At 35.5% G+C, this 19,379-nt stretch overlaps 1 long non-coding RNA gene across 1 annotated transcript; it reads left to right on the top strand.

Annotated features, from left to right (window-relative positions):
* Positions 1 to 1,606: 1,606 nt before the first annotated feature.
* On the top strand, positions 1,607 to 18,816 carry LOC130992826 (uncharacterized). Its single transcript, XR_009091412.1, has 4 exons — positions 1,607 to 2,104; positions 2,216 to 2,277; positions 2,682 to 2,774; positions 18,754 to 18,816. It is a non-coding gene; the product is annotated as an uncharacterized LOC130992826 (long non-coding RNA).
* Positions 18,817 to 19,379: the final 563 nt, after the last annotated feature.

The raw sequence follows: 19,379 nt of genomic DNA, 5'->3' as shown, positions 1-19,379 counted from the left end.
CTCCATCGCCCACGACGAGGCCAGAAGCAGAGCTACCAACCCCGGCAGTGGCGCATCCGCCGTCGGATCTCAGCACCGATTTCTCTCTCTCTCTCTCGATCTCTGCTTCCGATGGCGTCCAGCGGAGCCTGGCCTCGGCCGCGCCACCCCGTCCTTCACCACGCTGCCGCCTCAGCACCGCGCCGCCCCGGATCTGCAGTGGCCGAAGTATCTGGTGATTTAGTTTTTGATTTAGTTTCCTGATTTGGGGAAATCGTGCCCTAATTTGAGATGAACTTGGGGCTTTTTTAATTTTTTCTTATTTTGGGGATTTTTGCTGTTTACAAGCGATGTATTTCGTTTCAAGAAAGGAAATGTAATAAATTTTCTGCATAAGCTTTGCTTTGATTGAATACTAAGTATATTGGATCATAGATTGAAGAAATTGATGAAAATCGCGCAATTTTGTACAAATGTTCTTGAATTCACAACCAAGTTTATGAATTCACAACTGAATTATCAGCGTTGGTTGTGAATTCACAATTGAAATAGTGCTGATTGTGAATTCAAGTTTTATTGGTTGTGAATTCACAACTTGAAAAAATGTTGGTTGTGAATTCAAGTTTTATCGGTTGTGAATTCACAACTTGAAATAGTGTGGGTTGTGAATTCACGCGAATTCACAACTAACACTATTTATAGTTGTGAATTCAAATTTTAAAACTTGAATTCACAACCAATACTTGTTATTCAGTTGTGAATTCACTGGTTGTGAATTCGTGGGTATTTGTAAAAAAATTATATGTAAGGGTAAAATGGTAAATGTGAGTATTTTTTTAAGTTTTTATTTTAGTGGCTAATTTTTAATTTTACTAAAGGAAAGTGGGTATTTTCAAAATCCACTCTTATTTTATTTTCTTTTATTGCTTTTGCAATTGTTTTTGCTAAGCATTAGCTGTTATTGTTAACCTGCAAGGTTAGGCTCTATTATTAACATCATACTAGCATTTTACCCGTGCATACGCACGGGTACGGAATTACACAAATACATGAAAAATAATCATAAATAAGAAGAAATATAATATTAAATAAAGCAAAATATATATAACAAAACAACAAAATATCTTATACAAATCAATTCCATAAAGTTCCATATAAGGAATATTATCGAGAATCAATTTTTTTTGAAGTTTCAAATATCAATACTTAGTAACCATTGAAATAATCAATAATCAATAAGAGCATCCACAATGGTGATTCATTCTAGCTCAATCGAGTAAGCCAGAGATCGAGTCACCCACTGCAGCCCCCTCCCCCCTACTTGAGTAAAAACCATTTATGCGTTCTTAAGAAAACACCCCCCTTAGTATTCTACTATTTATGCGTTCTTAAGAAAACAATTGTCTGCTGCACGATTTTGCTCAAGCAAATCACCAATATTATAAACTATAAGAAAAAAATCACCAATATTATAAAACCAGCCCATAGTCAATGTGTATTCGTTTATAAAAAAATCAAAAGCCCATAGTAATAGCATAAATAAATAAAAAATAAATTAAATGCAGCCCAATATCGAGAAGCTTCTACACTTTGAACCCATTTCCTTTTTTAAGGTTCATTGCTCAAATACACATCTCCTCTCATTTTAGGGTTTGAACATGAATCTGCGCCGCTACTCCCTTCATCATCCCTCGTTCCTGTTCTCCCAGCCCAAACCTTCATCCGTCTTCTGCCCTTTTCTCCTCCGGCTGTTTAGCGGTGATAAGCCATAGGCGCCCATTGTCTCCCTCTCAATCACTCACACGACGCATACACAACAACCATTGCCGGCGAGAAGCCACAGTCGTCGATTCTCTCCGTCTTCTCTCTTCCTCTACCTCACCTTCTATTTCCCTCGACCTCTGGTTTTGTGACCAACCGCCGTCCAAAAGCCTAGATCCCCAAACCACCAACTCCGCACTCACATCTACGCATTGACGCCGCTCCAAGCGGCTTCACCTCCCTCATCGGCGAAAACGAATGCGCCGCCGCCTCCCTCTGCACGCCTGTATCCAGCCGCCGTCGTTCGGGTTTCAAACGACAGCGTCACCCAGGCCCTGGGCTCCAGATCTCGGCCCCCTCCCTCGTATGCATCTTTAATTCCAGCGTTCTCAATATTTTTCTTGTCGTATTCATCAATAGATCTGTGTATTCTATATTTATGTTGTAACATAGCTATTGTTTCTTTAATTTACAGTGACCAATTCTATCGATTTTTTTCAGATCTACTAAGTGTTTTAGTAGACCCATACAAAACAGGTATTTTTTTTTTGCGTTATTTGTTTCTAAAACTGCATATTCTTTAAGCACTTGTGAAATTCGGTATGAAATTGCTTTTCTGTTTGACTTTTTCGGGCTATGTTTGAAGGATTCAATTCATTCTCAGTGTGTTGTTTAAGCACTTGTGAGGTTCTAGTCTTACTCAGAATTTTGTTTAGGAATTTGAGTCTTCTTAAAGATTTTAATTTGGCGATTTTTCTGTGTCTCTATGTGCCACTCCTTTTTTTCGGTGTCTCTCTGCATATATTCAATTGCAATACTCTTATGTGCTCACCATTATACCCCTGCTTACAATACTCGTGAATGGTAATTATCTTCATTATAATGAAAGTTGTGGCTTTCCCATTTAAGTAATTTGCAATTTTCCTCATGTTTCCAAACAGGTTCGAGATGCCAAGATAAAAGTCCTCTCCAACCTAAAACGAACTACTGATGAGGAACGTTCTGAGTGGAAAAAGTTATCATCCAAGCTAAAGGTATTCATTCTCAACCACTTTCCTTCTTTAGGCATCGTGTCCTTTAAGTTGTATTTAGTAAAGGGCCTTGGTGTTTGAGAATATATGACGAACACTACTATGGCACTAACAATATTTCACTACTCCCTCCGTCCACGAATTAAAGCCCCGTTTGAGGGTGGACACAGAGACTAAGAAAGCTAAAAAAGGTGTTGTAGATGAAATATAAGGGTAGTTGACTAAAGTGATAAAGTAGTTGACTAAAGTGTTAAAGGTGTTGTGTGGTGGGTCCACTAGTGATAAAGTGTAATAAATATAGAATATAAAAATGATAAAATTGTTGTAAGGTGGGTCCATTAGTGGCAAAGGGTAGTAAATATAGGAAAAGAAGAAGAGTAAAAAGGTACATAAAGCACAATAGGGCTTTAATTGGTGGACAAAAATTTAAGTGCAAGTAGGGCTTTAATTCGTGGACGGAGGGAGTACCTTTTAGCCTAACATAAACCGACTTCCCTATTTTCTACCTGCAATGATGCACTCACCTTAATTCTACTCTATATCATTCCTTTATATCTAAACAATATTTTTCAGAGCTGTAATGGTTACTAATATTACAAATTTACGTAGAAATAATTAATACATAAATGCATATTCTTTCGTACCTCCCGCGCGATGCAAAAATTAGATTCTATATAAATTATAATTTTATAGAATAAATAATGGTTACTAATATTACAAATTTACGAATAAATAATTAATACATAAATGCATATTCTTTCGTACCTCCCGCTGTAATGGTTACTAATAGATATAGAATAAATATAAGATAAAAATTAGATTCTATATATAATTTTATAAAATAATCACCAATTTACTATTGTACCTCCCGCGCGATGCAAAATTGCTATATTACAAAAATTAGATTCTATATAAATATTGGAATTCTTATACTTCATTTACTTTCTTTCCAAACTGTTGATTAGTTTGTTTGACACAGTCATCTATAAGAAAACTACAGCATATTATATGTACTTATACAGATTCTTATATTTGTAAGTATATACTTAATGGTAAATATATACTGCAAGTATATTATACTTAATACTTATACTTTAGTGATTGTTGAAAAAGAGTGCCCATCACCATCTTATTTTAGTGATTGTTGAATTTGTACAGCCATTCCTTTGTGTTTTTATTTGCATTAAGGTTGACTTTTAATGTTTGCCATCTGCACAAATATTTTAGATAATGGTAACCTATACCAACATATATAATTTCTCATATAATGTAATGCCCCGCTCTTTTAAATACATATTAGATTAAATATGTGCATTAGTTATAAAATTTTTTTAATTATTTATTGTGATTATTTTGTTCAGATAATATTATTTCAGCAAAAGTCTGTATAAGAGATACAGAGCTTCGATTTAATATTCAATCATGAATCAAACCAATAATTAAATTATTGGTTTAGCTACACATTGAAACTTTGCATTACCAGTTGATTGATTCAATAGTATTAGAAATTTTAGATTTATAATCGATTTCATAAATCGTGTTATTTAAATCGAATTGTTAGAATTATAATTTGAGATCATATGCATAATAATTTTATTATTTCGCGTTATATGTGTTAAGGTATTAAGTCGCGAATTAATTCCGACTTTCACGTATTAAATCTCAAGATTGAGGATTTAATTTATATAAATACGACGAGTATTTATTAAACAAGAATTGGAGAATTATTACAGGAACTAGGAGAAACTAGATCACGGCACTACACGTATTTCTCGATTTTTCATCCAACACAACAATTCCTACATGTTAGTCAAAAAGCAGCTCCCACAATTGTCAAAAAGTTGCGGCAAGCCATTCAACAATGGCAACATTTCTTTTCACACTGCAGCCACCTACCACCTCAATTCCCTATAAATAATCCTCGAAGCAGCATTTGTAAATACACCCAAAACCAAAGAAAAAAAAAAAGATTCATCTGCAATCTAGAGAAAGAGAGGAGCAGGTGAAGGGTTGGGAGAAAAGGTGAATAGTGAAGTACTGTTCAAGTGAATAGTGACAGTCGTCGCGAATAGTGAAATTCGTGAATAGTGAAAATTAGATAGTAATTTTCACGGGGAATAACGGGTTGTGAGTTGAGTGTTGTGAGTGTTGTAAACACTGTATATTTTTCTCCCTTGTTAAATAGATCTGCAGCAGCTCCGGAGACGTAGGCATAATTGGCCGAACTCCGTTATCAAATTTGTGTCTTTATTTTGTCAAAAGATGCAAATTTCAACAATCAAATTTTCAAAAGTTGCAACTCCCGGTACCAAAAATTTCCACCATTTTGATTCTGTTGTCTGCAGAAACTCCTCTATAAATTGAGGAGAGTTCTGCAGAAGGAAGAAGTGCAGCAAGAGGTGTGAGGCAAGAGAGAGTTTAGGAGAATTTTTAAAATTTCTTACTTGCAAGAGCTCAAGTGAGCTCCCTTCGCCAGGCTATTTCTTCGCCGACCGGCCACTAGGCTCTGAACCGAGAACGTGTACTCGTTCCTCCATCTTCAGGCTACCAAACCCAACAATCGAAAGGCCGAAGCCTTCTCTATATTTTCCTGACCAAAGGCCGCAATATCCTTCGGAGGCCAACGTCGAATTCCCGACTTAGCCACCGGCCAACTTACGGCTTTCGTTTCTCACTATCCTTACGACGAAAAAGGATTGAGAAAACACCGTTGTGTAGCCTGATCTACCTCGCACGAGGAAGACTAAGTCGTAGACCTTCGCGGCTAAACACCATCGCGGAACGACGACCAGAAAACCCCCGACGAACAACTTCCATTAGTGCTCACTTGGACAAGGGTAAGTTGACGCCCTTATTTCGATGCATTCCCGTTTCTATTATATTATGGGAAATTTCTGGGGTATAGATGGGAGTGTGGTGAATATTTGTACAAAGTTTCATGTTATTTGAACTTCGTTTACTACTCTTTTAAAATTTGAGAAGTCTACTGCCAGTATCTGCTGAAACTGTCGTGAGGCAGATGATTAGGTTAATTATTTCAGTAACCATATGTTGATATTTAGCTCTCAAATTTTTATTCTATGAAGATATATGTGTTAGCTATCTACATATAAAATTTGAGCTCATTCAGGTAACGTTTGCTATTTTTCAAAAAATCTGGACTTTCAGTTGGCAGAAACTGCCGAATCTGGTAGGCGATGGGAAAATCGCTATATCTCTTAAACTACTTGGAGTTTTTCAACATACTTTTTTTTCAATTAAACTAGACTCAAAGAGGTTTCTATTGATATAAAATTCGACTCCATACGAGTTCGGAGTAAAAGCAGTTTATTAGTTGAAGTTGAATCTATACAGTTTTGTTGAGATGGAAATGATTCAAAATAATTCCTATTAAGGATTTTAAAGTTTTATTGTTGATAAAATATCACTTTTAGATTATAAATGAGCTATTGATGTGTACATATATATATTGGTGATTGGCATTATTAAATGGGGAAAAGGAAAACGTTTTATGTTTATAGAATTATTCTTTATTTATAATAGATAAATAAATGAATAATATAAAATGGAATTTCCTACATCCTCAAAGGTACATGAAATATTTTGATAAAGGAAGAACGATTGTATATGAGTTAGATATAGTCGTTTAAGGAAATATGGGTAGTTAGAGAAATGAGTGAATAGTGATTCACTGCATTTGTTGTTATCTTTTCTATTATTCACTCGAACACATGTTTTCGTGTTATCAAAGGTTCAAATAAACAAAAGCGTCTGAGTAACCTATCGCGCTAAGGAAAGAGAATCATTGTCTTAAGTAGCAAAACACTGCAATCAGGTGGGCATTACTTTTACTATACGTATATAGAGATCCCCTACGTATCGTAGGCCTCTTATACGAATGAATGCATGAGATGATCTAACTGTTAATTTCAGTTTCATATATATCAAATGAGTTTAAATGTTACATTCAAGCAAGTTATTTCATGACAAAATCTTTGAGTTAAAGTTATTTCAAGTATTGTCTTGCCATAAAATGTTTAAATTTTAGTATGATATCTATCTGCTTTGGCTTTGCCAATGATGCAATCGAATTCGGGTCCTGAGCAGTTGATAGCTATCCTGCCAGGACTAGTGTACACCAGTGACCGTGAGTCATCTAGCGGGTTGGCCGGTCAAGTGACCGTGAGAGGTGGCCACCTCTCCGGCACACAGTTCCAGATATGATAAATTACAAGAGAACTTAGACTGCAGTCGAACTTTAAGAATCACAAATGAATTTAGTAAGCTTGGGCCTTTTTAGCGAAAAACTCCCTTGCTGTACTGTTTATGATGGCACGACAATTTACAGTTTTGAAGCATGTATTTTTATACCTAGGCATACGTGCCCACTGAGTGCTTTTGTACTCAGCCCTGCATATGTTTTCTAAATGTGCAGGTTGAGCTGATGTGATGATGGTGCTGCAATGAGCGGAGTCTCCAGGGTTGTTAATAAATAGTTAACCTGTCTAGAATATGTCTTCATACATATGTCTAGCTACTTTCCGCTGCAAGATGTTGTTGATGTTATAGTATGTTATGTCATACTTTGAGTCTTAAGAGAATGGTTTCATATGATGTATAACTTGATTAATGATATTAATTAAGTTTTATGTTGTCTTTCATAGACTATTTTCAATTGAGTATTCATGAATGAAAATGACGAGTTTTATTAAGATGAGTAAGTTTTACGGCTATAAATGACGCTCCTTTTCTTCCCCTTCTTCTTTAACCCCATCCCTAGTCGTAGATCACTCGGCTTAACTATCCTTAGTTAGGGCGGGCTGTGACAAAGTGGTATCAGAGCCAAGGAAAGCTCTGAATTATAAGTCTTGAGTTTAGTCTAGAATGAGTCACTAGACTAATAGTTATTAACAACCGTGAGCTCAGCGCACCATCACACCAGACTCAACGAGGTATGTAAAATTTCAAAGTTTATTTGACATTAAATTTTGAAGAGCATGATGTTGAGGTTATATGATGAGTTATGATGTTACACTTTGAAGGTGCATAGTTTGAGTTTGAGGATGACAACATGATTAATAATGAGTTATTATGTTGTAAGAGCATATGTTGACGTTACATGATGAATCATGAGAGCGTTTATATCATATGATGTTATATGATTGAGGATGCATAATTATGAGTTATGATGTGATGTATTTGAGATGTTTTGTGATGAGAATTGTTTGAGCAGTTGTGATAAGTCACGATGATTTAGATGAAGGAATCTAATGTCATTGTTAAGAGAGATTTTTTTTTACTAAGTAGAAGGATGAAATGAGAACTTAGAGCTAAAGCTTGAGAGAATTAGCAATTGCTTTAAGTACTTGTTGGTTTGAGTTATGAGTTTGAGTTATGAGCTTGAGTATAATAGCATGATTAATGATGAGTTATTAGCATGCTGCAATGAGATATTGTACGATATGTTGAGTTGTTTTGTGACGCGAGTTTTGCTCACGCAACCTTAATGGTACTTGAGGAGGTATCATGAGCCATAGTCTTTGGAGATGGCTTTGAGAGAGAATTGTTGAGTTGTCTTACTGAGTCACGAAGATTTAGATTAAGGGATCTAATATCATTGTTTAGAGAGATTCCCTACTGAGTAAAGATGGGACGAGATGAGAATTTAGATGTTTTGAGCTTGAGTTTTAAGATATCAGTACTACTTAGTAGGAGTTTTGCTAAGTTATGTTTTGTTTATTTCTGTTGCTGGAGCCAAGTAGAGTTAGTTCCTAGAGTCACCTTTAAGTTCTCCTTATAGGTTGGCCAGGACTGTTGGCACTGCACGAAAGTGGACTGTTGTGAGATCGAACTCAGGGAAGATCGGATACGAGGACGAGGCGTACAGTATGTGGTACAGAGATACCCTAGCAGATTTTCAAACACATGTTCATAGACTATGAAAGGATGAGAAAGAGCCAAGGAAGGCTAGGGTATGAAAGGATGAGAAGTAGCCGAGGAGGGCTAGAGTTGATGAGAATGAGAAGAGAAGCCGATGTAGGCTAGAGCTAAGGATGATCTTGAGAGTATGAGCAGTACACCCTTGTTTTTGATTAGTTTCAATTATATTGCGATGTATATAACTTACTTAGGAGATATTGATACTTGAGCTTTTGACATGCTGATAGATAAGCATGCGAATATAGTACCCTACTGATGTTAAATAGATGGATGTTCCTAGTGTGCTAAAGTAGCAAATAGATGAGTTAACCGGTAACAATTACCGTAGGAAGTCCAAACAGAGACATAGCACCATTAATGGTGTCGGTTTAGAAGGGACATTACGATAGATACTATGGTTTTTGTAGGGTTTATATAACCCCTTTATGTAAGTCCTCTAAAAAGAGGCATTCTACTGATGGATATATTAGGTTGATCAGAGTGGTCTTTTTGTTAGCATTTCGTGAGTGCTTATTGCCTTACAGATGAATGTTAAGGTGACCGTGAGGGTTTCCTTAAAATTGAGTTAGTAAATTGCACTTGAGTTTCGAGGATGCTTAGAGCGTTGGTCGAGTTGAGTTTTCCTTTTGTGATTTCAAAAATGCCTCAAAGATATCATCAAGAGTGTGATGTGAAGGATAGGCGGGATAATACTCCGCCACCACCACCGCAACATGAGAGGAGAGTCGAAAAATATTGAACTTTCGAAACAAGAGTCTAGAACATAGGACCCTGAGTTTAAGCTTTTAGCTTGCTGGTGTGAACTTAAGTTTTGTTATGTATAGTATGTTGAGGGTTTAGAAGACACAGAATTTTCAAGTTCGGGATAGTATATCCCGTGTGACTGGGGAGTGATTATGTTGGACCTGGCCAGTCCACATGATCCAAATCTCAGTAGACGTCTTTTGGGTTGAAAATCCATGTGTTTCAACTTTCGGTTGAAAAGCCAGATGGGTTCATACTCGAGGTCATTTTGTTCGACCTAGTAGTTAATCATTTCATACCCTCTGGTCATTCTTTTGATTCTCTTGAACAATTTCTACAACACCTTGCTTTGATGTTGTGTTGAGTTTGAGCCTTGCAACTCGTGAGTTGTCATAATAAGATCCCCTTGATTGATAAGACTAAGAAGTGTTAGTCTACTGACGTAGTATACTACCCAAATTATGGCTTCGTATAATTGTGTCTCATTGTAATTAGTTGAGATTAGTCTTTGTCCTATAAATGATATCGACCACTCATTATGATAGAAATTCAGAGTTCAAGCTAAGATCGTAATATAGTGTTCGAGTACGAGGACTTAAGTTAATTGGTCTACGATAGTTTTAAGTGATTCTTATTTTTATAGATCTAGATTGTATGATGTTATGTGTGAAGTATATGCCTTGAGATGTGAAAGTTCGATGGAGTTTAGTTTACCCAAAATTGGGAACTTTTGAGTCAATGGTTAAGATGATTAATAGATGATGAAGATGAGTCCATGAGATGTATATGATGATGATTGATGGAGTAAATTGAGTATATGATGTCAATTGATGATTTTGATATGAGTTAGTTTAATAAAATTAGGGATATGTGTATCTATGCTCTAATTTGTAAATTGATGGGTTATATGTGAGATTAATTGGCTAAGATTGATAGATCTATGAATGGATTAAGGTATCATGTGTGTTTATTAAATTTCAAAGAGTTTACTTTAATAAAAATTAGGACTTTTTGCCTATGTGTTATTTAAGTGATTTTGGCTTAAGATATATGTATTTGAGCATGATATTAGTGTATAATTATGTTTGAGTAAATCTTTTGTTGGCTAAGAAAATTTTTGACTTAGTTTAGTTTGTATGAGTTTTTGAGTTTTCATATTTTGAGAAGTCGATGATTGATAAAATGAGGTCTAATTGCTTTATGACCATTATGTGAAAGTTTGTCATGTTTTATTAAGAGTTTTATGATGATACATGAAGTTTCATTAGAGTTTAGTTTACATGATAAAAAGGAATCTATATGTGTATAATGATTTATATGATAAATGAGATCATGTTTGAGTATTTGAGTAATTTTGAGCACGAAAATGAGAAGAGAATTTTAATGATGAGTTCGTTGAAATGTTTTACTTGAGATTTGAGGTTATGATGTAAGAAGAGAGTCAAGATTTAGTATGATGAGTATTATAATGTGCTTGAATGTTTTCAAGTGCTATATGTGTTTAAAATGAGCTTTGATTGGTTTTCTTTGAAGGGATGTTGAGTTGAGCATTTAAGAGTTTGAAATGAGATTTTGGTGAATTTCGTACGCCTACTGACCTACTGTGATCGACGGTTTTTAGATGTCTAATAGCTTTGATAATTTTATAACAAATCCCTACATGAGTCTTCAGCACACCGGTAAAATTTCAAGTCATTTGGACTTCGTTTACTATTTTTATAAAATACAAAACCTAAACTGCACATTACTACCGAGAATTTCAGAGAACAGGAGAAAGAGTCATTCATTTCAGTAGCTTCCTGTGTGATCTAGATTTCAAAATTTTTATGGTATTAACCTTATAGTGTTAGCTAGATATCCACCAAAGTTGAGCCCAGTTTGACAACGTTTACTATTTTTTTAAAAATCCAAGTTTTCGATTGCTCAAAATTGCCGAATATGGTAGACTGTAGTAAAACAGTCATATCTCCTACAATACTTGGAGTTTTTTACTCTACTTTTTTTTATATGAAACTAGACTCGAAGACCTTTCTTTTGGTATGAGTCTCGAGTCCAGGAGGTGTCGGAGTCAGAACAGGTTAGATTTTGAAGTTGAGTCATTATAAAAATAGAGCATGTTTTGATAATGTTTGATTGTGTTTTCTTATGGGCCTTAGGTGATTGTGTTGTCTATGTGTTTGAATGAGATTAGACGAGCCTTATATGAGAGACAAATCGAGACTTGGAACCATGATTTTCTTGAAACCTATCCTTGAACTTAAGGATTTGAGATGAGTGGAGAGTTTATATAGAGTTGAGTAAGGAGATAGAATATGAGATAGAGCATAAGTTTCCTTTCATGTCTCTGATTATCATAAGTTTTTGATGTCGAATCTAGAATAGTATCTCTAGACTTCTAAGAATGTCAGTAACCCTCAGCTCGCCGCCACACTGCCGCAACAAAGGTACGATAATAGTTTCAAAAATATACATATATGTATTTCAGATGTTATGAAAGTTTTTCAAGAAAATGTGCGCCTTATGTTTACGATGCTATGTGAATGCTTTTTGTCGTGTTTGGGACTACCCGAACCCATAACGACTCAATGAATGTATTTCGTGTTCGGGACAACCCGAGCCCTTAACGAATCAATGTATGTATGTATGTATGGTCGAGTTAGATTCCTTGAATCTTTCCGGCATAAGCAAAGTTTTCATGAAAGGGACATTAAATGTCCATATATGTTAAGGTTTCAAAAGAAACAGAAGTATGTATGTATGAATGAATGAGAAAGCTTTATGTTGTCGTTTTAGGCTAGCTGCCTATACGATTAGAATGATGGGTCCTCTTACAAACCGTTTGAGTACCACCCTAGAATGCTTTGAGAATGTTAATCGTGATAGCACCGCTTGATCGATTTAAGTAAAGACTGGTAAGATAGAAATGTTTAACATAGAGATGTTACAACATAGAGGCAATGCTTTAAGACTAAGGATTCACTTGAGCTATTTCAATAGCGGTGAGATTAAGTTTTTCACATAAGAACTTATGTTGCTTATGATTATGATGTTAGTCATGATAGCTTGGCTAGAACAACATAGAATGGACTTTCATGGTATCAGTAACTTATGATGAAGTACTTATTAGTAAGTGCTTTAAGTTAGAAGTTGACTTAAAGCTTTATAAGAGATAAGAAGTTGACATGATTGGGGGCGAAGCTCCCATTTGACTGAGTGATTCATCGTGCTGGGTCTGGTCAGCCCATATAACTAAGATCTCGGTGATTGTCAATTAGGATTTTGACCTTGAGTAGGGCGTCATCCCAATGTATAGACTCACACTATGTAGTTGTCACAATAAGATCTTATTTTACCACGATAAGCACAGTAATGACTAGAATGACTTAGTTTGCTGTCAGTTCTCGAAGTACTAGAAGGTGATATTCTCACAGTTAGAAAGATACACTAAGCATCAACCTATCTTTTGACCGATAGTCGGTAGAAACAAAGCAACTTCTGGAATCCCAAGTGGAGAACCAGGGCAGATAACTAGTATGATAGAGTTTTCAACAAAATATCAGGACGTGCTCCAAATATGGTGGACACTTATAAGAAACGCGTGAAGGAGTTTGCAAACGAATGGCGTCATGAGATATTCAATTCCCCTACCAAGCCAAAGAAATATTACGTAGGAGCAACCAACGAGCAAGACTCTCACCATCGAATCACTGCTACCAAGGGAGAATGGGAAGACTCCGACACAATCTGGATATACACCACCTCAAGATGTGGTGAAGGAAAGAAAATGGAATGAAGAAAACAACAGAAAATTCGAGCATAGAAAAAGAACTTTAGAATAAGACTTAAGATCCAACCCAACCTCAAAGCCAACAACCTCACACTAGAAGGGTGATTGTTTAGGCTAAAGTGTCAAAAGCTCCATCAATAGGAAGCAAGTATTTGTTTTAAACTTCAGAGAACTTGAGCACTATGTCTCATTAGCCCCAAAGTTGAATTACTTGACTTATGACTTAGAACTCGTTGTGGTTGTGCACGTGTTGGAAATTTGGAGATACTATCTCTACGGAGTTAAGTGTGAGGTCCTTATAGCTGACAAGAATTTGAAGTGTTTTTTTTTTAGCAAAGAGATTTCAATGTAAGACAACAGAGACGATTCGAATTAGTGAAGAATTATGATGGTACTATCAATTGGAAATTAAGATAAGATGTTTCACCACTAAATATAAAGTACTGATTGATAATTGCCTTATTCGGTTTAGTAATTGTTCAACATCCGGAGACAATATCAAGCTGTGTAGTTGCATCAATAGTTAAGTGTGAATTGCAAGAAAGGATTATGAAAGCACGAAATGAAAATGAATATTGGTGAGAAAATGTGTCTCGCCTCAAGAATAAGAAAAACGAAAGGATTCACGAAAGTCAGGAATAGTGCACTAATGGTTAGTGGAGGATTGTGGATGTATACACTGAATATTACGTCTCGCAGTTAAGAAAGTATGTGATTAAGAAAGATGAGATAGTCCAAGCTCAAGGCTTAAGTTATGGAGAGAAATCAGTTTAGTGACTAGATTGCAAGGTTTAAGTGTTACGAGGCAATAATATTGTTCTCGTCATGTAGAGGAACCATCACAGGATGGAAAAGGCTACAAAAGAGATGAATGAAACGAATGACTAGTATCACAAGCTAGAATACCAGGTATGCAAATTTCGGGACGAAATTTATTTTAAGGGGGGTAGTATGTAATGCCCCGCTCTTTTAAATACATATTAGATTAAATATGTGCATTAGTTATAAAATTTTTTTAATTATTTATTGTGATTATTTTGTTCAGATAATATTATTTCAGCAAAAGTCTGTATAAGAGATACAGAGCTGCGATTTAATATTCAATCATGAATCAAACCAATAATTAAATTATTGGTTTAGCTACACATTGAAACTTTGCATTACCAGTTGATTGATTCAATAGTATTAGAAATTTTAGATTTATAATCGATTTCATAAATCGTGTTATTTAAATCGAATTGTTAGAATTATAATTTGAGATCATATGCATAATAATTTTATTATTTCGCGTTATATGTGTTAAGGTATTAAGTCGCGAATTAATTCCGACTTTCACGTATTAAATCTCAAGATTGAGGATTTAATTTATATAAATACGACGAGTATTTATTAAACAAGAATTGGAGAATTATTACAGGAACTAGGAGAAACTAGATCACGGCACTACACGTATTTCTCGATTTTTCATCCAACACAACAATTCCTACATGTTAGTCAAAAAGCAGCTCCCACAATTGTCAAAAAGTTGCGGCAAGCCATTCAACAATGGCAACATTTCTTTTCACACTGCAGCCACCTACCACCTCAATTCCCTATAAATAATCCTCGAAGCAGCATTTGTAAATACACCCAAAACCAAAGAAAAAAAAAAAGATTCATCTGCAATCTAGAGAAAGAGAGGAGCAGGTGAAGGGTTGGGAGAAAAGGTGAATAGTGAAGTACTGTTCAAGTGAATAGTGACAGTCGTCGCGAATAGTGAAATTCGTGAATAGTGAAAATTAGATAGTAATTTTCACGGGGAATAACGGGTTGTGAGTTGAGTGTTGTGAGTGTTGTAAACACTGTATATTTTTCTCCTTTGTTAAATAGATCTGCAGCAGCTCCGGAGACGTAGGCATAATTGGCCGAACTCCGTTATCAAATTTGTGTCTTTATTTTGTCAAAAGATGCAAATTTCAACAATCAAATTTTCAAAAGTTGCAACTCCCGGTACCAAAAATTTCCACCATTTTGATTCTGTTGTCTGCAGAAACTCCTCTATAAATTGAGGAGAGTTCTGCAGAAGGAAGAAGTGCAGCAAGAGGTGTGAGGCAAGAGAGAGTTTAGGAGAATTTTTAAAATTTCTTACTTGCAAGAGCTCAAGTGAGCTCCCTTCGCCAGGCTATTTCTTCGCCGACCGGCCACTAGGCTCTGAACCGAGAACGTGTACTCGTTCCTCCATCTTCAGGCTACCAAACCCAACAATCGAAAGGCCGAAGCCTTCTCTATATTTTCCTGACCAAAGGCCGCAATATCCTTCGGAGGCCAACGTCGAATTCCCGACTTAGCCACCGGCCAACTTACGGCTTTCGTTTCTCACTATCCTTACGACGAAAAAGGATTGAGAAAACACCGTTGTGTAGCCTGATCTACCTCGCACGAGGAAGACTAAGTCGTAGACCTTCGCGGCTAAACACCATCGCGGAACGACGACCAGAAAACCCCCGACGAACAACTTCCATTAGTGCTCACTTGGACAAGGGTAAGTTGACGCCCTTATTTCGATGCATTCCCGTTTCTATTATATTATGGGAAATTTCTGGGGTATAGATGGGAGTGTGGTGAATATTTGTACAAAGTTTCATGTTATTTGAACTTCGTTTACTACTCTTTTAAAATTTGAGAAGTCTACTGCCAGTATCTGCTGAAACTGTCGTGAGGCAGATGATTAGGTTAATTATTTCAGTAACCATATGTTGATATTTAGCTCTCAAATTTTTATTCTATGAAGATATATGTGTTAGCTATCTACATATAAAATTTGAGCTCATTCAGGTAACGTTTGCTATTTTTCAAAAAATCTGGACTTTCAGTTGGCAGAAACTGCCGAATCTGGTAGGCGATGGGAAAATCGCTATATCTCTTAAACTACTTGGAGTTTTTCAACATACTTTTTTTTCAATTAAACTAGACTCAAAGAGGTTTCTATTGATATAAAATTCGACTCCATACGAGTTCGGAGTAAAAGCAGTTTATTAGTTGAAGTTGAATCTATACAGTTTTGTTGAGATGGAAATGATTCAAAATAATTCCTATTAAGGATTTTAAAGTTTTATTGTTGATAAAATATCACTTTTAGATTATAAATGAGCTATTGATGTGTACATATATATATTGGTGATTGGCATTATTAAATGGGGAAAAGGAAAACGTTTTATGTTTATAGAATTATTCTTTATTTATAATAGATAAATAAATGAATAATATAAAATGGAATTTCCTACATCCTCAAAGGTACATGAAATATTTTGATAAAGGAAGAACGATTGTATATGAGTTAGATATAGTCGTTTAAGGAAATATGGGTAGTTAGAGAAATGAGTGAATAGTGATTCACTGCATTTGTTGTTATCTTTTCTATTATTCACTCGAACACATGTTTTCGTGTTATCAAAGGTTCAAATAAACAAAAGCGTCTGAGTAACCTATCGCGCTAAGGAAAGAGAATCATTGTCTTAAGTAGCAAAACACTGCAATCAGGTGGGCATTACTTTTACTATACGTATATAGAGATCCCCTACGTATCGTAGGCCTCTTATACGAATGAATGCATGAGATGATCTAACTGTTAATTTCAGTTTCATATATATCAAATGAGTTTAAATGTTACATTCAAGCAAGTTATTTCATGACAAAATCTTTGAGTTAAAGTTATTTCAAGTATTGTCTTGCCATAAAATGTTTAAATTTTAGTATGATATCTATCTGCTTTGGCTTTGCCAATGATGCAATCGAATTCGGGTCCTGAGCAGTTGATAGCTATCCTGCCAGGACTAGTGTACACCAGTGACCGTGAGTCATCTAGCGGGTTGGCCGGTCAAGTGACCGTGAGAGGTGGCCACCTCTCCGGCACACAGTTCCAGATATGATAAATTACAAGAGAACTTAGACTGCAGTCGAACTTTAAGAATCACAAATGAATTTAGTAAGCTTGGGCCTTTTTAGCGAAAAACTCCCTTGCTGTACTGTTTATGATGGCACGACAATTTACAGTTTTGAAGCATGTATTTTTATACCTAGGCATACGTGCCCACTGAGTGCTTTTGTACTCAGCCCTGCATATGTTTTCTAAATGTGCAGGTTGAGCTGATGTGATGATGGTGCTGCAATGAGCGGAGTCTCCAGGGTTGTTAATAAATAGTTAACCTGTCTAGAATATGTCTTCATACATATGTCTAGCTACTTTCCGCTGCAAGATGTTGTTGATGTTATAGTATGTTATGTCATACTTTGAGTCTTAAGAGAATGGTTTCATATGATGTATAACTTGATTAATGATATTAATTAAGTTTTATGTTGTCTTTCATAGACTATTTTCAATTGAGTATTCATGAATGAAAATGACGAGTTTTATTAAGATGAGTAAGTTTTACGGCTATAAATGACGCCCCTTTTCTTCCCCTTCTTCTTTAACCCCATCCCTAGTCGTAGATCACTCGGCTTAACTATCCTTAGTTAGGGCGGGCTGTGACATATAAAAATAACACCGTATGAAATTTCTAATAACACCATTTGAAGAGTAGTTTTGTACATACATTTGGGGATGTCAATGCAGCCCGAAACACGTGGGCCGACCCGAATAACCCGACAAAATTAGAGGGTTAGGGTTGAAAAATCGCAACCTGAAAAAACCTCCAGCCCGATTAGCCCGCACCCGACTAACCTGGAACCCGATAGGGCTAGCCCGAAAACCCGATGGGCTGGCCCGGTGGGCTGACGGAATTGTGACTGATGCATCTAGTTACAACTTCTGCTATGTTTAGATCTATGGTATTTGCTTAAATATATATATGTAGCCTTATTAAAAAAAGTGAAATTAATTAGTTAGAATATGTGTGTGTGTGTGTGCAATCTCATTAGAAAAAGTGAAATTAATTACAGATTTTTTGTAGAAATTGATTATTAGTATCTCATTAGTTAGAAATTAATTATTAGTATCTCATTTTAAAGTGATACCAATTTTTTTTTTTTTCTGTCAATGAGACGTGCATGGCAAATCCACCAATTATTCAGTAATAATCCACATTGATTCTATTGCATTGATACATGTTAAATTTTACTATCTCATTTTAATATAATTTTGTTTATGTAATCTCGAATATCTTATATTTTTGCATTTTATGCTTTGCTATATAATTTATATCTTTAATATCTATGTATATTTTATACATTATACATTAGATCATTAGGAATAATAAAATACAAATGATAATTTTATTTTTACGCCTTTAACCTGATTAGCCCGATGGGCTAGCCCGAAACCCGAAAGTTTAGGGTTAGGGTTGAAGATTTACAACCCGAAAAAATCTCCAACCCGATTAGCCCGCACCCGACTAACCCGGAACCCGATAGGGCTAGCCCAAAAATCCGGTGGGCTGGCCCGATTGACATCCCTACATACATTAAATATGGTAGAAAATAGTTTAGCTAATATCAAAATTACACTAACATGATTTTTTGTGGCTTTTGCAGATCTGAGAGTTTACACTTCCATGCTCCATTGACATCAAGTTTTCATCTTCAAAAAAAATTCAGAAATATCTGCTATTGATATTGCAGATTTAATCTTTGTGTAAAGTAAAAATAAGTGTTGTAATGATTGCTTAGTATCTGATTGTAATTGAGAGAAATAGTAAATAGGCAAAAACTAAACAATAAAAATAAAAGTACCACATAAAAATTAAAAAAAACATAAAAAAGAATTTGAACAACCAAGAATAAAGAGAAAAGTTCTACATTGTGAAAATTTCGAAAATGAACATATGTTGCTTGTATTTATAGGCATATTTTAGGCTCAAATTTGAAATTTGAATTTTGGCTCCATGCTTGGAGGCCAAGATTAATAAATGCCACCTAAGATGCTTGGGGCCCAAGTTTGAAAATGAATTTGCTTAATTTTGCATGAATTTTGCAAGATTACACAGTAGATAAAAAAGATCCTCATTTTCCCGCCAAAACTCATGCAGGCTAAGGCTCAGCTTTTATATATATATATATATATATATATATATATATATATAGGGGTGGGCTACCGTGAGAGCACATCTTAAAATAAGAAATATGAGCAATTTTTAATGTATGAATTTTATGTAGAACAC

Source organism: Salvia miltiorrhiza, chromosome 7 (assembly GCF_028751815.1).
Source record: "Salvia miltiorrhiza cultivar Shanhuang (shh) chromosome 7, IMPLAD_Smil_shh, whole genome shotgun sequence".
NCBI lineage: Eukaryota > Viridiplantae > Streptophyta > Magnoliopsida > Lamiales > Lamiaceae > Salvia > Salvia miltiorrhiza.
The sequence above is the reverse complement of the archived record's forward strand: the minus strand, read 5'-3'. Positions and strand labels throughout refer to the sequence as shown.